The following is a 20,261-nucleotide window of genomic DNA, read 5'->3' on the forward strand; positions in this document are numbered from 1 at the left end:
TCTCCTCGGATGAGGGGTGTCTTCCGAGTCTTTTCTCCCCTATGTAAAGCAAAAATGGTATACTTAGCACATAGATATTTGATGGCAGAACTATAAAGATGAAACATTGCTTGGAAGTGGGGTACAGTTGTCTATTTTAGCAGAGTTCCAAGATGTAGCTTTTTTAGTGTCCTTTGTCAAGCTGCAGTACTTTACCTGTTTGGTACAAGCTTCACAGATGGAGACCCCCCTGTAGTATACACTGGAGCACCTGTGTGGCCCCTTAATAAAAATGGTGTTCTTGTGTCCCACACTAGTGCTCCAGTGTCCAGATGTGAAAAAAGCTGCTGAGTGTCCTCTCCTTACACAGAATCTAGTTTGCATTTCATTCTAGTAACAAAGCCATCTACACAACCCAATTCTTTGAAGACAAGTATAGGGCGTCAAAATGGTGGCCAAATGCATATGGCCTAAACAATGGTAATTTATAGTTTGAACGAAAAATGTTTGATCCGAACGAATAATGTGCCCATGAACATGAAAGTTGCCATTTTAAACTGTACAACAGTTCCTAAAAGCACATGGATTAGCACGAACGTAATAAACATAAAGAATATGAACACAGCACAACTACTTACTTTTTTGCAGCACTCTCCGGATCTTTCTGTACTGCTCATGTTCTCGTAATTTCAGGTCCGACCACCGCTTCCTGAGCTGATCTTTCGATCGTCGTACCCCGAATTTCCGGTGCAGACTCCTGACCACTTTCGCCATGATCTTGGCCTTTTGGACATTGGGGTTGGGGTAAGGCCCATACTTTCCATCATAGTCGGACTTCTTCAGGATGTCCACCATTTCCAACATCCCCCCAAAGGACATATTTGAGTCCTTAAATCTCCTTCTGGATTGGGACGTTTCAGGCTCTGGCCTTTCCTCCCCCTCCTCCTCATTGCTACAATTAGCACGCACCTGCTGTCTATCCGCCATGTGCTCTTCCCCCACTGCGCCGAACGAAAAGGGGCGGGGAATAGACTAGAAAGAACGTCAGGGGCGGGCGGAGTTATACGCATGCGCAGTGTGTATAAAGCGTAACACACGTGCGTATTACGTACGATCTGTGAGCGGAGGAAGGAGCATCGGAGACGCCGATCGTGATAACGAAGGTAAGATCTAAACTTGCGCCTATACTGTTTCGAAATGGAAGCCTATATTGTAACAAGATTAGGGGAGTTTGGCCTGACATTAGGGTTTGTCTTGTGTTGTGTCTTGCAGAGAAAATGGATGGGTTCAACGACCACAATTTCCTGCCCCTGTTCATTGACAAATACAGGGAGCTGCCCTGTCTGTGGCAAGTGAGACACCCCCACTATAATCACAAACAGAAGAGGCAGGCAGCGCTGAAGAAACTGCTGGAGTTGGTGAAGCCGGTGGTCCCCACAGCAACCATCCCTTATTTAAAAGCTAAAATTGGTGGCCTGAGGAGCACATATCTTAGGGAGCGCAAGAAGGTCACAGATTCCCAGAGGTCCGGAGCAGCAGCAGATGACGTTTATGTCCCCAGGCTGTGGTACTATGAGAGACTGCGATTTCTGTCAGACCACACTGAAGTCAGGGAATCCCTCTCTACTCTTCCTTCCACTCTTCCTTCCACCCCAGCTGAGGCTTCCGATGTCCAACCTGGGCCTTCCAGCCAGGAAGAAGTGGAGGAGCCCAGCTGGAGTCAGGTATAGCATTCTTCTACAGATTTCTGGGCAATAAAGAAATTATGTTTACAATAGATGTTATTATTAATCACTAATTGCTGATTGAAAAAAGTGTTTTACATATCAATAGACAGTAGTGCGCACCCAAAATTGGGACACAAATGAAAAATGCTGGGCTCAGAAGGATAGTCTGTTATATTTGTTAACATTCAATTTGCAGCAGTCAGGAGGTGAAAATTGTGTGTGATTGATGAAGAAAAAACTAAAACTATGTCCCTTTTTCATACACAGGAAGACCTCAGCCAGGAGGAGGTTGTGGAATGTGGCACACAGGAGGAGGCGGGGATTAGTGGCAGCCAGGAGGAGGCGGGGCTAAGTGGCAGCCAGGAGAAGCCTGGGACCAGTCGCAGCCTGACTGAGTCTCAGGTCCCTCCCCTCCGCCTGCCACATAAATGAGCCAGGAAGGCCACTCCGAGTCCCGTGCAGGATTCAGCGTTCAGGCTGATCCAGGAGGCTTCTGCGTCCCTCAGAGCCTTACCAACTCCTGAAGAGGCCTTTGCCTGCATGGCTGCCACCAAATTGCAGGGCATGCAGGAGGGTCAACGCAGGCTCTCTGAGGACCTTCTGTACAAAGTCCTACGTAAGGGGGTGAGTGGGGAACTAACACCCAAGACGGATGTCATTGAGTTGGACCATCCTCCTCCTCCTCCTGCTGCCACAACTCCACCACCACAGCCACCGCGTGTAAGGAAGCGTGGAAGGAAGAGTGATGACCCTGGGTTCATTATGGTCTGACAGAAGATGCAGTCTCTCGTATGACCACAGCCTGGGGACACAGATGTCATCTGCTGCTTTCCGGATCTCTGGGACTTCTGGACCAGACTGCCCTCCCTTAGATAAGGACTCCTCAGGCCACCAATTTGGCTTTCAAATTATTGATGTCTGCCCTGGGGGTCCAAGGCTTCGCACACTTCTGCAGTTTCTCCAGCGTTGCCTCCCTCTTTGTTTAGTTGTGACCCCTTAATAAAATTTTTTGGGTAAATTCTACTCTCCTGTGTGTGTTTTCATCCAAAAATGACAGTTTGTTGGTGAGGATTCAGGTACATTTCTAAAGAACAATGTGAAATTAACAAGGGACAACAACACCAAACAATCTCCTACAGATTAAATAGAACAACATATCAATGGTGTTGTGGGAACTTGACACAAAAAACACACACAAACATTTTCGGGAGTACAAATCAAAATCGCCCAAAAAAAAAAAATACAAACACAAAAAAAGAATCTACATTAAAGCCAAAAAATATATAAAAAATATACAAAAATATGTTGTCAGATGTGAGAAATCAAAATATATTGAGGGAATCACAATAAATAGTAACGAAATAAGTTTGTGAGAAGTGTGTGTGAATATGAGCAGCAAAACTACTTAATTTTTGTCTCATTATAAAGAAGAAGAGATTGTGCTGTATTAAACCATTTTTAACAGTGCAGCGTGACGAAAGTGCTGTATCCATTGCGAATGCTAAGTTTACCAGAACGAGCTGTTCCGTCTTGGAATTTCTTCTGAGCATGCGTGGCACTTTGTGCATCGGAACAGGCCACACACGGTCGGAATTGACGCGATCTGATTTTGTTGTCGGAAAATTTTATCTCCTGCTCTCCAACTTTGTGTGTCGGAAAATCCGATGGAAAATGTCCGATGGAGCCCACACACGGTCGGAATTTCCGACAACATGCTCCGATCGGACATTTTCCATCGGAAAATCCGACCGTGTGTACGGGGCATAAGACCGCTACGCAAATAGAGTGTCTTAAAAAATATATAATGTTTGGGGGTTCTAAGTAATTTTCTAGCAAAAATAACTGTTTTTAACTTGTGAACACCAAGTGTAAAAAATAGGCCTGGTCCTTAACCGCTTGCCGCCCGCCGGCCATCATATGATGGCCAGGGGGTGCGGCTCTCTTTCTAGGAGGGCATCATATGACTTCCCTCCATTTAAACAGGGAATGCTTGCGATCGTGTGTGCGCATCCCTGTTCCTTGACACCGCTTGCCACCGAGGGGGGTGAACAGCCATTGGGCATGGCTGTTTACCACGTGATCAGCTGTGATCCTTTCACAGCCGATCACTAAATGTAAATACAGAGCGGTAACAAGACGTTACCGGGTTCTCCTCCTCACACACTGATCATATGTGAGAAGGAGAGTGTGAGAACATCTCGTTACTGCTTACAGTGTACACCAATCCCACTGATTGCCCCCCCAATAATGAGGACCTGTCACCACCCATCAAAGTACCTGTCACAGTTCATAAGAGTACCCGAGTACCTATTTGCAGCCCATGCCTCATAGAATATACGTTGGGGTGTTTGCTTTCCAAAATGGGGTCCTTCAAAAGTGTGATAGGTAGGAATGAAATGGGATATGTAATTTATGTTCCTAGAACGCCTGAAGGTACTACTTCAATGTTGGACCTCTCTATGTGGCCACGCTGTGTAAAAGTCTCACACATGTGGTATCGCCATACTCGGGAAGAGTAGCAGAATGTATTTTGGGGTGTAATTTTTGCTAGATACATGCTATGTGTTAGAAATATCTTATAAATTGACAACTTTGTGTAAAAAAAATTGCGTTCTCATTTTTTTCCACATTTTCCAAAAACTCCTGGAAAAAAATGAACCGTTCAAAAGACTCATTATGCCTCATAGATTATACGTTGGGGTGTTTGCTTTCCAAAATGGGGTCATTTTGTAGGCAATTCCATTGTCCTGTTGCTCCAGGGCCTTCAAAAGTGTAATAGGTGGTTGTGAAATGAGATATGTCATTTATGCTCGTAGAACGCCTGAAGGTGCTACTTCAATGTTGGTCCTTTGTATGTGGCCAGGCTGTGTAAAAGTCTCACACATGTGGTATTGGCATACTCGGGAAGAGTAGCAGAATGTATTTTGGGGTGTAATTTGTTGTATGCATATGCTGTGTGAGAGAAATAACCTGATAATATGACAATTTTGTAAAAAAAAAATCTTCATTTTGAAAAAAATTGTGGGAAAGAATGACAACTTAAAAAACTCACCATGCTACTTACTTAATACCTTGGAACGTCTACTTTCTAAAAAGGGGTAATTTGGGGTTATTTGTACTTTCCTGACTTGTTATTGTCTCAAGAAATGAGATTCACCTGATGTACTGAAGGCCTGATCAGATGATCAGATGTGATCAATTTTCAGTGATTGGCACCATAGGTTGTAGACTCTATAACTTTCACAAAGACCAAATAATACACACTAATTTGGGTTATTTTTACCAAAGATATGTAGCAATATAAATTTTGGCCAAAATTTATGAAGAAAAATGACTAATTAGCAAAATTTTATGACAGAAACAAAGAAAAAGGCATTTTTTTTCACAAAATTTATGGTCTTTTTTATTTATAGCACAAAAAATAAAAAAACCCACTAGTGATTAAATACCATCAAAAGAAAGCTCTATTTGTGTGAAAAAAGGACGCAAGTTTCATATGGGTACAGTGTTGCATTACTGAGTAATTGTCAGGGCCGTCTTTAAGGCAGGGCAATAGGAACAGCTGCCCTGGGCCCTGTCATCATTGTGGGGCCCAAAGCAGCTGCCTCAACTATCCCAGTTTAAATTCCCTTGTTCTTTGAAGTTTTAGTCCTGTGCTGTGTCCCAATATCTCAGTGTGAAGTACTGGTACTAATGCTGCCCAGCTCTGCCTTATTGTTGTGTACAGATGACTCACCTGCAGACCCTGTGTTTACATGTAAATAACCGTGATTCATATGTAAATAGCGGCAGCATTCATAAGTAAATAGCTGTGGCCGGCAGCATTGACATGTAAATAAAGGCGGCATTCATATGTATATCATGCCCCCTTGCAGTAAGGAGATGATGTGCTGTAACCTCTAGCAACCAATCAGTAAGCAGTAATACTGTACAGTAATCTCTAGCAATTAATCAACAAGCAGAAATCATTTGCTGTAACCTCTAGCAACTAATCAGTGAGCCGTAATGTGTGCTGTAACCTCTAGCAACCAGTCATTAAGCAGTAATGATATGCTGTAACCACTGGCAACCAATCGCAATTGCTGCCTGATCTGATACAGTAAACATATTTTAAGTCTAGCTGCTATTTATTGTATGTCTCAGAGCAGGTGGAGAGTGAATTTGCATGGGGGGGGCCCAAGAAAATTTTTGCCTGGGGTCCAATCAATATTAAAGACGGCCCTGGTAATTGTCATTCAAACTGTGAGCGCGCTGAAAGCTGAAAATTGGTCTGGGCAGAAAGTGCAATGTATTGAGGTGGTTAAGTGGTTAAATATTACATGTGCAATAGTTTGTTTTTGCTTTCATTTAATTTGTTTTTAGGTTTTTTTGTAAATTCTAAAATTCTTAAATTCAAAATTCGTAAATTTGTAATTCGTAAATTCGAAATTTGGAAATTTGTAATTCAGAAATTCAGAATTCGGAATTCAGAAATTTGACAATTCATAAATTTGGAAATTCAAAAATGTGGAATTCATAAATTCGAAAATTTGTAAATTCTAAAAATTTGGAATTTGAAAATTTGAAAATTCGACAATTCGGAAATTCGAACGTCTAAAAATTTGAAAAATCCGAAAATAAGAAAGGAAAATCCAAAAATTTGAAATAATACCGAACTAATAATAAGTATTTATATTTATAGGTATTTCCTTTGAAATTTGTCTGTTAGTGAACGTAATGAATACAAATTTATCTGAAGTTAGAAATTATCCAAAATAAAGAATGCTGCATCTATACAAATGGAACAAAACTAAAAAATCAATAATAATAACTTGTTTTTATTATTATTGTTATTTATTATTATTAATTTGTTACATTCCATTCATTTAGATATGGCATTCGTTATTACGGATAATTCGTAACTTCGGATAAATTTGTATTTGTTACGTTCACTAACAGCCAAATTTCAAAGGAAATTCTAATACCTATAATTTAATAGTAATAGTTAAGTTATTATTAGTTAGTTATTATTTCAGATTTTTGAATTTTCGGATTTTCGTTCTTAATCTCAGATTTCTGAATATCCGAAATTCCAAATTTCTGAATTTTCAAATTTCCGAATATTCAGAAAAATTTCCAAATTAATGAAATTGTCTAAATTAGTTAAATAACTAATTTGGAACTAAACAAATTGCACGTCTATTAAATATAGTGCCAGGGGGGTTCCCTTCATCAGCCTGTAAAGTGGCGCATCTGTACCATGTAAAGAACCTGCTGCAGCTAAACTGTAATATAAAGAAAAAATTGATATTTAAATTGATTTTCCCAGCTGCAAGCCATTGCTGACAATACAAAAAAAGGTTAAAAAAAATTACATGGGGGTCCCCCCTCCAATCCATACCAGGCCCTTTGGCCTGGTGTAATAGAGCCCTCCTACCCCAAAGCACCCCCCATGTTGTGGCCTGATATTTTTCAGGAAGGGGGGAAGCTCACTCGTCCCCCCCTTTCCTGGCCTGCCAGGCTGAGTGCTTGGATAAAGACCTGGTATGGATTGGGGGCACCCCCATGCCATTTTCTTTTAAATTTCTATTGACGGCTAATTAAGCAATGTTCTTTTTTATTCAGCTGTCAGCAGGAAAGCCCGTTTACAGCCAATGACTCATGACCTATTGACTGTGCACAGAAAGTTTGGGTGTTCAGTAAACACCCCAACGGGCGATGTTCGGGACGAACTTATGCTCGGCCCAAACCTTTGGCCATCCCTACCTATTGCAGTATACTGTATATGACTAAAGAAACAATGTGATACAAGTCTTATGTTTCAATATATTTTTATTTTGTCAAAAGTGAATAAAAAGATTACATCACATGTTATAGATACAGCGTGAGACATCTGTCTTGAGGGGACCAACACGGTCACATGGAGAACATGTTAATCAAGGTTGTTATTACAAAACATATCTGCATAAAACAAACATAACCTGTCAAGTGAATTGATCAGAGTCACCGGGTGCCAAATATGGTCCCAGGAGCCCCAGCGAACGAGAGGGGTAGAAGGAGGGAAACCTCCGCCACCCCAACTGGAAACATGCTGTGGCAGAGCTCCCCGCCCCATAGCATCCCCTCATCAGAGATAATGAAGCTATTGATTTTTCTTGTGTATAGAAAAAGAAAACATAGAGGATTAATAAAACTAGTTTTAAAGCCGTAAGTGTATAAACTTGTCTAAAGTTTTCTGGGCAAGGGAACAACTTCGAGACCTGTGAAAGATAGACTTCTAAGTAAAAAAACAAAAAAAAACACACTCATGGGAACACATGGTATATATAACAGGGAATTAGTACATCAAAATGTTTGCAAGAATCTAGGTTGTATTCGAAGTTGGGACTGGGAGCAGGGTGATTCTCAACCCTGGCCCCGGTCACAACCAGTTAGTTAATGGTTGAAGCCCAAGACTGACCGAAAGATGTGAGTGAGAGAAAAGAATAAGAGGGAAGAAAAGGGAGGAAAAAAGAGATGAGATAAAAGATAGAGGAGGTGAGTACGAGTCGACTGGGGGGAAAGAGAGCCGGAGGGTAACATCCAGGAGGAAATATTTAAAGAGTAACCCCTACAAAGGTAGCCCAGGGTTCCCAAATCCGTTCAAATTTGGCCGAGCGATCCAGGAATACACTTGCCATCTTCTCTTGGTTCATAATCCATGAGATCTTTCTTTTGGCTAGAAGTGATGAAACTGATGTTTTTTTCCAAGCCTTAGCCAGGGTGAGCTTGGCACCTAAGATGATAAAGAATATAAGGCGTTGAGTAATCCTGGAGGCTTCTTTCACTGGGAAGTTAAGGAGCACTATGAGGGGGGACATTTGGATAGGCATTGTGGTTAGCTTGCTGATCCAAGAGAAGATCTTGTGCCAAAATTGTCGAACTCTGGGGCAGGTCCACCATATATGGAACATATCGCCCTTAAGACCACATCCCCGAAAACAGAGGGTAGACGCTGATGGGTACATGTGTTCTAGCTTCGAAGGGACCAGGTACCATCTAGTCAGCACTTTTAAACTAGCTTCCATGAGGGTGGAGTTAAGAATGCCTTTGTAGGATTGGGAAACGTTCCTGTGCCACGTTTCCAATGTCCAGTGTTGGGAAAGGTCAGCTTCCCAAGCCTGCATGTAAGATGTCTTGGACTGCGCGGAGGACAGAGCTCTATAGATTACCGAGATGCCCCCCTCTGCTCACTGGTCTGACCACACCATATTTCAAAGGGGGTTATTTGGGACCCATTCAGGAGTGTTTTACACCTTTTTTGTAAGAAGTTTGAGATTTGAGAGAATCTGAAGGATTCAGAGACAGGCATATCTAGGTTACTAACACAGAATGCTTTGGAGAGTGGGCCGAGAGGTCTAAGGAAGTGCCCTATTCTGTATAGCCCTTTGTCGAGCCACCATTTAAATGCTGATATGTCAAGGCTCGGAGGGAAATCAGGATTTCGGAATAAGTGTTGCAATGGTTTTGTGGGGGAGGTCAGATGTTGGTTGCATCTCAGACTATCCCAAAGTGGGAAGGAGTGTGAGAGGGTTGGGGAAAGTATGGAGGGTCTGAGTTTCCTAGGGCTCCAGAAGAGGTAGTCTAGAGTGCGGAGAGGGACTGCCTGCCTTTCTATGTGAATCCAGTCAGGTTGTTCCCAGCGTGAGTATACCACCGATATCTGAGCTAGATGAGCAGCTTGCAAGTACCAAAGCAGATTTGGAAGTCCCATGCCCCTTCAGTTCTAGATCTGAACAGGACTTCTTTGGGGAATCTGTGTCCCCCTCTGCCCCAAATGTATTTGACGATTTTGGCTTGGAGTCGTTTTAGGTGAATTTTGTCAACAGGAATCGGGAGGGCTCTAAAATAGTAGAGAATGCGGGGGAGTAGGGTCATCTTAATCGTGTTGATTCTACCCAGCCAGGACAGGGACAGCCGGGACCACCGGGAGAGGTCTTCCTCCAGTTTTTTTGTAGAGAGGTGGGTAATTGGCTTGGTGTAGGAGTTCAATCCTGGGAGTCAGTTTGATCCCCAGATATGAGATGGTGGAGTCGCTCCAGGAGAACCGGAAGCTTTCCCTGAGCCTGGTCAAAGTAGAGTCTGGGATGTTAATATTGAGTGCCTGGGATTTATCATAGTTAACCCTAAGGCCCGAGGCTGCCCCGAATTCATCTAGGAGGTGACATACGTTCGGGAGTGATGTTAGTGGGGAGGAAACAAATAGTAAGATGTCATCCACAAATAATCCGCATTTATGACACTTGAGGCCACTTTGAATGCCTTGGATATTCGGATTGTTTCTGATGGCTATTGCCAAGGATTCAATTGCTATGGCAAAGATCAATGGGGATAGAGGACAGCCCTGTCTTGTGCCTCTAGCTATGGGGAAGGATTCCGAGTAAAATCCCTGCAGACGCACCTGAGCCGAGGGGGATGAATAAAGGGCATGCATGACATTAAGAAATGAATTCCCAAATCCCCACCTTTGAAGAGTGTTGAAGATATATGGCCATTGGACAGCATCAAAAGCTTTTTGGAGGTCCAGAGAGAGTAAACATCCCTGTCTGGAAGGGCACCATCCCAGTTAGAATTGAGAAGGGATATTATATCAATCGCTCGTCTAGTTTGGTCAGGTCCCTGTCTCCCTGGGATGAAGCCCACTTTGTCTTTGTTAATGTATAAGCTAATGAAGGAGGCCAGGCGGTCTGCAAGGATTTTAGTCAGAATCTTTAAGTCATTATTAATGAGAGATATTGGTCTATAGTTACTAACCGAGCTGGCATCTTTATCAGGTTTAGGGATGACCGTAATGTAGGCCGTGTTAAGTGAGGCATCTAGTGGAGTCCCCTGTCTGAGTGCGTTAAAAAATCGGGCCATATATGGGGCGAGAATGGAAAAGAACAATTTGTAATATGGTATGGAGAATCCATCTGGGCCAGGCGCTGAGTGAGATTTCAAGTGTTTAATGACTACACATACTTCCTCAGCTGAGATAGGGGCGTCTAGTTTCTGGCGGTGTCTGTCCTCTAATTTGGGGACCTGAATGTTGTCTTGGAACTGATCCATCATCCCTGTAGTGGGGCTGTTCTCACCACTGTATAGGGATTTGTAAAAGGTCAGGAATTCCCCCATAATTCGTTGAGGGTTCTGGGACAGAGTGCCGCCTTGGATTTTGATTTTGGGAAGGGCTGGGGATTTAAATTTTGGGGACAACTTGCCTGCAAGCATAGAGCCGACTCTATCGCCTTGGCAATAGAATCGGGATCTATTCCACCGCAGCCATTTTTCGGCCTTTGTGGTCAGGGCGAGGTTTAATGCCGCGCGAGCTGCGTCCAGCTTGATGGTGGGAACAGCTCTTGGGTCGGCCTTGTGTTTTTTAATTAAGGCTGTATAATCCTTATGTAACTTCTCTATGTCAGCTTTGTTGGCTTTATTAATCTGAGAGGCAATTTGAATCAGATGACCTCTAATTGCGGCCTTATGTGCTGCCCAAAGGCATGAGGGGCTAGTTTCTGGCAGATCGTTAGTGGTGAAGTAATTGCAGATAGTAGTTTTGATTTCTTTGGTTCTAATCAGATCACTCAGGATGGACTCATTAAGTCTCCAACGCCGACAGGGTTTAGGACCTATGGGGCGCTGAATGGAAAGGATCACCATTGAGTGGTCCAACCAGACTACATCTTTGATATATGCCCTTTTCGTTAGTGGAATAGAAGCTGAAGCAATGAGGATATGATCAATTCTCGCAAAGGATCTATGGGGGTTAGAGAAGTGTGTGAAGTCTCGTAGGGTGGGATTTACTTCCCTCCATATATCAACTAGACCTTGTTGGAAGATTAGCTTGGCTATATGTAGGCTCTGTTTAGTGGGTCTGGTGAGGCGTTTGCCAGGGGGATGGGACTTGTCCAGTCCCTGGTCAAAGGCCAAATTAGAATCGCCCCAAAAGATCACTGTGCCCTCCAGCAGTGGTGTTAGTGTTGTAAACAGGCATTGAAAGAAGGCTAGTTGGCCTCTGTTGAGGGCATAGTACGAAATCAAAGAATATAGTTGGTTGTCTAATTCCCCCACAATGAGGATATAGCGCCCATCAGGGTCCCTGTGTTCAGATTTGAGGGTAAATTTGCATCTTTTGGATATGAAAATACCCACCCCCTTCGTTTTATCCTCCGCATTGGCTAGTGTGAAGAAGGGGAATTTGGAGTGTATAAAAGATGGACAGAAGCGTTTGGGGAAATGCTATTCCTGGAGGAGAACTACATCTGCCTTTTGTGCATGTAGGTATTGGAAGACTTTGCGCCTTTTTGCCGGGGAGTTCAGGCCTTGAGCATTATGTGATATTATTTTAAGGGGTGCATTTACTGGTGGGTCATCGGCCATCGAGGAGTAGAGGGGGCAGAGCTAGGAACTCTGCAGCACTTACCATCTGATGTCCACGGGTACCAAGACATCCCGCAGAGCAGGCGAAGACCGGTGAGATGTCCTGTTGTTGTCCAGGTAAATCCCCCCAGCCGACACCTATGGGGAAATGTAAATTAAAACATTGTTGGAGAAGGAAAAAGGAAAAGCATGAAAGGAAGATGGGGGACAAGAGAGTCTCCCGTAGAATGGAGGGGACAGAATCCTCCATCAGAAAGTGTGGGTCACACTGAAGTCCCTCCAGGAGGCAGGGAATGGTCCTGTCTAGGGTAGGGTAGACAACCTGAACCACTAGACAGGAGGGGGCACATGAACACCACTTCAGCAGAGTGGCCACTTGATTTGGTTTGTAATTGACAGGATAAAGGCACTGGGGCCGGCATTTACAAAGTACCCTCCTACCTAACTTTGCCGTATGCTAAGAAAAACGTGGAGGTGAAAGTGCATAAGTTAACAGATAATGATTATAGTAGTTAAACAGTTAACAAACGAATAAATGTGGACCTGGATATATAAGGGTGAGCTGGGACTAAGGGCAAAGGGTGGACAGGTGGGGGAAGCGTAAATGACTGGTGGGGAAGGTGTACATCGGGTATGGCTCCCCATAACATTGTGGAGTGTATGAAAAGTTCACCGGGGCTAGTCAGGCGCCATAGGTATTCCCCTCAACTCTCCACCAAACCGGCCCAGAAGTAGCAATGGAGCATCCCAATGGGACCAGGAAAATAAAATTCCTATTCAGTGTCCTCCCCAGGTTGAGTGCTACCCGAGACCGCCTCGGCCGAGGTGTGAGGGCATCTAAACAGTAAACAGAAAACCCGGCTCAGGATCACGAGTGGGGGGCTCTGTCATCTCAGCTGGCAGCTGAGAGGAAAAGGAGGCAAAAGAAGTGAGTCCTTGAGGAGGAACAGGTTATGGAAGTCAGGGAGGAATGGTCTCCTTGGTCTTCTTGGATCTGGCCTTCTCCCAAACCGGATTCAGGGGACTGGTGGGCAGATGTCTTTTCACAGAGTTGGGTTGAAGTCCCGACTGACTGGCATTATGGTCCTGGTTGATGAGGCCTGGTTGCAGAAACAGCCGTTCTCCTTTCTGCAGGGATCCAAAGGTGTACGCCTTGCCTTTGAAGAGTAGTTTAAGTTGGAATGGGAAGAGCCACCAGTATTTGATTTCTTTGTCCATCAGGATTTGAAGTAGTGGCTTTAGGGCCCTCCTTTTTTGGATAGTGGAGGGGGATAAATCAGCAAATATTTGCAGATGATGACCCTGGAACACTATTTTAGACATGGATCTTGATCTCCTCATCACCTCCTCCTTGACTGAGAAGAAGTGCGGTTTCACCATGACATCACGGGGGAGTCTGTCCGCCCTAGGAGGTCTGAGAGCTCTGTGAGCCCTATCCAGCTCTAGTCTGTGTTGAGGTGTATCTGGGAGTAATTCCTTAATAAAAGATTGTATAGTATCAGGAATGTCCTTATATGATTCAGGGAGCCCCCTGACTCTAAAGTTGTACCTCCGATTTCGGTTTTCGAGGTCATCAATTTTGGCATTGGCAGTCTCTAATTGTTCCTGAAGGGTCTGTATACAAGCAGTGTTCTGGTTTGTTCTTGAAATGGTGGAATCGAGGTTGGACTCAATGAGGTCCATGCGGGTGTCTATGTTCTGAAGGTCCGCTTTAATGTCACTCGTTATTTTGAGGGCTGTATTGTGTAGGCCTCTATCCAGCAAATCAGCAAACTTGGTAAACATTTCAGCTACAGAGGTCGGCTAAAGTAGGCCTGAGTCCCCAGGCTGTATTAGCTGGTAAGCCTGGGGGGGGCGGCATCCATGGGGGAGTACTCCAGCCCTGCCAGGGAGTGTTCTATGAGAGATGCGGTGGATGCTGGAGAAGCTGGGTCCAGGGGAAAGTTGCCTGTTAAGGATTCTTGCAGCAGCAGGGAGGGGGAAGCTGCGAGCTGGGCACTGGGAAGGCATGTAGCTGTAGAGCGGTGAGAAGCGGCCGCCATCTTGGCTGTCTCAGCGTGGGACAGGGCGGCTTCAAATGCGGGCTTTAAGTTCCTTTTTACCGCTCCCAAGTACATCAGGGGAGGCCACCGGAGGATTCCGGTGGCCATGGGGTAGTAATCCAGGCGTCAATCGCCAGTCAGAGTGCCGCTGTGGAGGCCCAGTCTGCTGAAGCGGGACGGAGCTCCCGGACTAAGCGTCCACGTCAGGTGCCGCCGCACATGCGCTCGTGATACAACTCTTATGCCCTGTACACACGGTCGGACATTGATCGGACATTCCGACAACAAAATCCATGGATTTTTTTCTGACGGATGTTGGCTCAAACTTGTCTTGTATACACATAGTCACACAAAGTTGTCCGAAAATCCGATCGTTCTGAACGTGGTGATGTTAAACAAGGTCCTATCACACATTTTCCATCAGAAAGTCCTATCATGTGTACAAGGCATAACTATTGGTATGTAGTTAGATATACAGTGGAGGGGAAGGTGTTCCATAGTCCTGCCCTAGGGTAAAGACACTGTTCCTGCATAGATACAGTGCAGTGAAGTGAGTGAGAATTGGCAACCTAGGACAGGAAGTGTGTTGAAAGGTAGACTTGAGCTTGGTGAAAAAAATGTGTTTCATTTCAATTCATTAACCTAGTTATTTAGTTTTGTTGAATTTGGTTGATTCGTTCAATTTGTATTCGGGATTTGGAATTTGTTTTATGTCTTTTTCAAATTTTCTTTGAATTTACCAATTTTTTTTCTAATTCAAAATGTTCAAATCGATAAATTTTTAATCGTCTAATCGAAAACTTCATATATATATATTTTGTTTTGTTATACGGAGCGTTTGGTAAAATTAGTTTATATTTCTTAGATTGTAAGCTCTAAGGAGCAGGGCCCTCTGATTCCTACTGTATCAAATTGTATTGTACTTGTACTGTCTACCCTCAAGTTGTAAAGCGCTACGTAAACTGTTGGCGCTATATAAATACTGTATAATAATAATAAAATAATAATTATAATTCGGGTATTCGGATATATCCGAATCTCCGAATAATGAAAAATTTGTCTGAATAGTAGTTCTGAACAAAACGAACTGCACATGTCTATTGAAAGGATCACCAAGTTAAAATAGAAAAAAAGCCTGGAAAAAAAATAATGTAGTCACCACATATATATAGACTTGTAAGGTGAAACATTTTGCATTTATGCTCTGGAGCTTGAGATACACACTTTTAAGGTTTAACTAAGCTGCAATGACTGATCATAAATATAAGAAATACTTTAAAACAATGTCAATTGTATTAGATTTGAAAAAAAAGATATATTCTTCAGCAACAGTCATCTCCCAGCTGAAAATTAATTTAGCGCTACATAATGTTCCTACCAAAATGCAATGCCTCTCCATTTTTGCAAGGCCTTGTTCAGACTTGTATGGAAAATCACTTGCCATTGGCTTAAATCTGCTTCTACTGCAATATAAGCAACAGTATCCTTTTTAGAACATTATAAGCACTGCATTATAGTATTATTATAGATGCTGAGAGTTTTTGTTTATACATATGTGTGATATTTTTAGGGTAAAGGGACTTTTTCCAAATAACATTTTATTATTATATTTGTATTACAGGAATACATAATATGTAGGAAACAGCAAAAAGAAAGAGCACAAAATAGAGAATATATATAACAAAACCCTTCTTTCTTTTTTTTTTTTTCTTCCTCTTTTCTGCTTAAAACAATGAGGGTCACTAGAATACTCAAGGTAGAGGGAAAGGAAAGAGAAAGAAGGAAGAAAAGGGGGAAAGGGGGAAAGGTCACCGTAATAGCTTGTTTACCTGGTCATGGTGGATCCTCCCGAAGATGCCACAGCTCCCACACTTTATTATGTGTTTCCAGTCTGTCCTGTATCCTGGCCGTCATCTTCTCCATCAACTCCACATCCTTAATTCTAGCGTATACCGCTTCAGGAGTGGGGGGGAGAGTTTTTTCCCAGTGTAGGGCAATAAGACAGCGTGCCGCTGTGAGGATGTGGCGTGTTAATTTTTTGTAAGGTGTGGGAATCTTTAACTGTAAAACTTCTAAGAGGAAAAACTTGGGGACCATGGGGATCCGTATCTCTAGAAGACGGGCCAGCAACTGCTGAACCGTATTCCAGAAAGGAGTGATCAGTGGACAGCTCCAGTAAATATGGAGGAGGGTACCTCTATCTTTTTGACATCGCCAGCAGCGATCAGAGCTAGAAGGGTATATGGCGTGGAGAATATCTGGAGTCATATACCAGAAGAGGAGGATTTTATAGGTGTTTTCCTTGTATAGGGTACAGAGGGAGCTTTTTGCCGCCTGGGTCCATATCGTCTGCCATTGCTCCTTAGGGAGTTCCTCATTGAGGGCCTTCTCCCATTTGATCATATAAGTATGTTTACCTTTGGTTTCTAGTGGAAAGGCATTTAGTAATTTGTAGATGTCAGAGATTAAACCTTTCTGGGCAGTGCCCGCCAGGATTCGATTTTCAAAAGGCGTTGGGGGGGAGAACTGTAGGTCAGGCGATATGGACAGGGCATAGTGGCGTATTTGCAGGTAACTATAAAAAGCTTGATGATGTAGGTCAAATTTGGTCTGAAGGTCAGAATAGGACAGTAGCTTGCGTGATCTAGGGTCCACCAGGTTTCCATAGTGGAAAAGGTTCCGTGACGTCCACGGATAGGACATTTGGTGAGTGAGACTATCTGGGATTTTGGGGTTACAGACAAATGACGTCAGGACTGACTTTTCACGGGATAGCTTGCACCAGAGTCGATGGAGCTGGGACATAGGACCCAGTAAGCGGTCGGGAGGCACCTCCGCACTCGCACTCCATAGTAGGCTATTTGGGTGGGTCGGGGCTAACCATATTTTTTAAATTTCTGTCCATCTATTATAGGACCTTTGAGTGAACCATGAGGCTATTGCACGTAGTTGGGCGGCTTGGTAGTATTTAATAAGGTTGGGGAAAGCAAGGCCCCCATCTGAGCACGCCGCTATCATTACCGATTGGGGAATTCTATGTCTTTTATAATTCCAGGTGAATTTGAGAAGGTCAGATTGGAGTTTACTCAGGTGTTTGTGTGGGACAGGGATAGGTAATGTTTGGAAGAGGTATAGTAGTTTTGGGAGGATCGTCATCTTAATCGAAGCGATCCGACCTAATAGGGAGATGTGGTGTTTTTTCCAGTTTGAAAGCAGAAAGGGACTTTTAAATGTAGCCTCCAATATACAATACACAACAACTACATATATGAAATATACTATTTTACTGATCATATCTCAATTGTAATAAAAAAAAAAAAAAAAACATCATACTGCTCCAGTTATGTACTTGTTATACACATATTACAAATGATCACTCATATGAATTAAACATTGTAAACATCTTATTTCACCAGCAGCAAATTGCTATCAACATTTTTCATAGATAAATCCACTTCATCAGGAGTGAAGAAGGTTACGTAGCATCCATAAATTTCCATTTATTTACAATAGTGATTTCACCTAATCTATAATATAATAAATAAAAATTTAAATGATAAATGCCATGCTTTTCAACCCCAAACAAATAACCCATGGTCAGAAGTTCCCAAACACACACTCCTAGGATATTTACATAAATCATAAATTAGCTAAGATCTCATAGTAAATGAAATAGTTTCCAAAAGGGAATAAGCTGGAACTGACTTTTATATGGAGCCTGAGGTGCAAAAGAAAGAAAATGAAAGCTAATCAAGAGATGGGAAAATGCAATGCCTTAATTCAAGGCAGAAACATAGGGCTCCTATGGCTTACAAGGTCATGGGACAAAGTACTTACCAGGACTCAAAGTAGTTCTGTCACAAGATGAGAAAAACAATCCCCCCTTCCTCCTATGCCAAATCCAAGTAAGCCAGGAAAAATCCCTCATACCCTGTTTTACCTCCCTCTCCCAATTCCAAAATGGAATTATTATTATCCACTATTATCATGGTGGATGTGTGCTTCAATGTGGAGCACATGCTGTACAGAGTGGGAAGGCATTGTGATAGCTCATCCACCTGGAGCTATCGCAATGCCTTCCCACTCTGTACAGCATGTGCTCCACATTGGAGTACACATCCACCATGATAATAGTGGATATTAATAACAATAATTCAATTTTTTCTCCACCCTTTACAGGATTTCTGTACACCTTGGGCTACAGGGGCAATTTCAAGTTATTCCCTTTTGTGATGATCTTAGTATTTATGCCTCATGTAAACATCTGAGGTATGCATTTACGAAGCAACTAGTGATTCAGATGTTTTTTTGTTTTTTTTTTGTAGAAGTGTACAGGTATAACTAAATATCTCAGTGCAGCAAGCATTTAAAAGCACTTGTAAAGCTTTTATCAAACTTCGTGCAGTTTTCTTGAAGCTTTTAAAGAGCTTTCAGCTCTAATTTGGGAATGTTTTTAGCTGCTCTCAGGCTTTCAGCATGTTTCAAGTAATGCTAAAGCTTTCTGAAACCCTGCTAATTACTGCCAGCGGCTTATTGAAAGTAAGAGCCATGACTTTTATTAAGATATGTGTATAATATCCAGAAATTGAGGCTTAAGGGTGCCGTAAAGGATTCTAAAATGCTGCTTGAAGGTTGTTAAACATGGGGGTTTCTATAGTCAGGCACCCAGGGAACATTCCCAACTTCTCTTGTGTGGAGTGCCCTGGATCAGACATTTCTTTTTTACTTCAGTTGTCTAGGGTTGTACAGCAATCATCAAGGAACTACAGGCATTTACACAAAACATGGTGTAAAAGTGTATCCTTACTGAATTAAAGATGGATAGAAAAGTGAAACAACAGGTTCAAAGGCACAGAGGAAACCAGTGAATCTATCCATACACATGCATACATAGACAATCAACCTTATCGGTTTAAGCATATAACTATACATGATTAATTGTTACTTAGCTTCAAATTAGGGACTTCAGTTCTGATGGTTGCTGCATTCTGGATGATCAAAATCTCTGCAGTTGCTCAGGAAGCATGGCCAGCTATTCTAGTCTCCAATTCTCCATTTCTTGCTAACATCCCTAACTGTTTAACAAGCTTTTTTGGAACCAGTTAAAGTTTTTAGGTTTAAATAGAGGAAGAACCCTTTCATCTACATTGTAGCTAAAATTATTTTTTACATACAGTACTGTATGCTGCAGTCACACTTGCAATACAGTGCTAACGCATTTCCCTGTCAGACCTCAGGCTACCCTTCAGCTCTGATGTGCAGTATTACATTACCCAAATGGAAGGCTCAGTGATCATTAGCCCTGTCTCTCAGGTCTGATGAGTGCACTACTTTAGGGAGGGAGGGGGAAGATTACTGTACTGAGGAGGTCGATTTGGGGTAGGGAGAACGCTGTATTAGCGGAAATTTGGGGGAGGGGAGATATCTATACTGGGGGGATCTGGGAGGGATGAGAGACCTGTACTAGGGTTATTATGAAGATCTGTACTGGATGGATTTGGCGTGGGGGTAGGAGAGCTATTTTGGGAGGATTTGGGAGGAGGGGTTTATCTTTACTAAGAGGGATTGCACTGGGAGGAGTGGGTACTCTGTACTGAGTTCCTGTACTCTGTATTGGTCTGTGTGTTATGCACTCCTTACCCTTGCGCTTTGTGCGTCATATACCCCTGACCCCTGCACTCTGCATTACCCACTCTGGGTATTATGCACTTTTGATCCTCTGCATTCTGTAAGTCATGCACTTCTTACTAATGCACTCTGTGCCTTAAATAATCCTAAGCCCTGCAATCTGTGCCTTACACACTCCTGACCCCTGCACAATGTGTGTTATGCAATTCTGACCCCTGTGCACTTTGCACTGTTGATCCCTGTGCTCAGTGAGTTGTGAGTAGCTAAAATCTGTGGACAGTTTATATCCGCTTGGTTTTTAAAGTGAAAATTAAATTTTTTTTTAATGCAATCCTTACTTCTAATTACTGTGCCTTATATCTTGCATTCAGCATTCAATATATCAAGCACTTAAGCTGACCTTACACCCCTCAAATTACATCTGTCAAATTTTGTCCTATATAGACACTGTTATAATGGTACCAGGTTTCAGTTTAAAATAGCAATTAAAGGTTAAACATTTGTGTGT

This window comes from Aquarana catesbeiana, linkage group LG08 (genome assembly GCF_042186555.1).
Source record: "Aquarana catesbeiana isolate 2022-GZ linkage group LG08, ASM4218655v1, whole genome shotgun sequence".
NCBI lineage: Eukaryota > Metazoa > Chordata > Amphibia > Anura > Ranidae > Aquarana > Aquarana catesbeiana.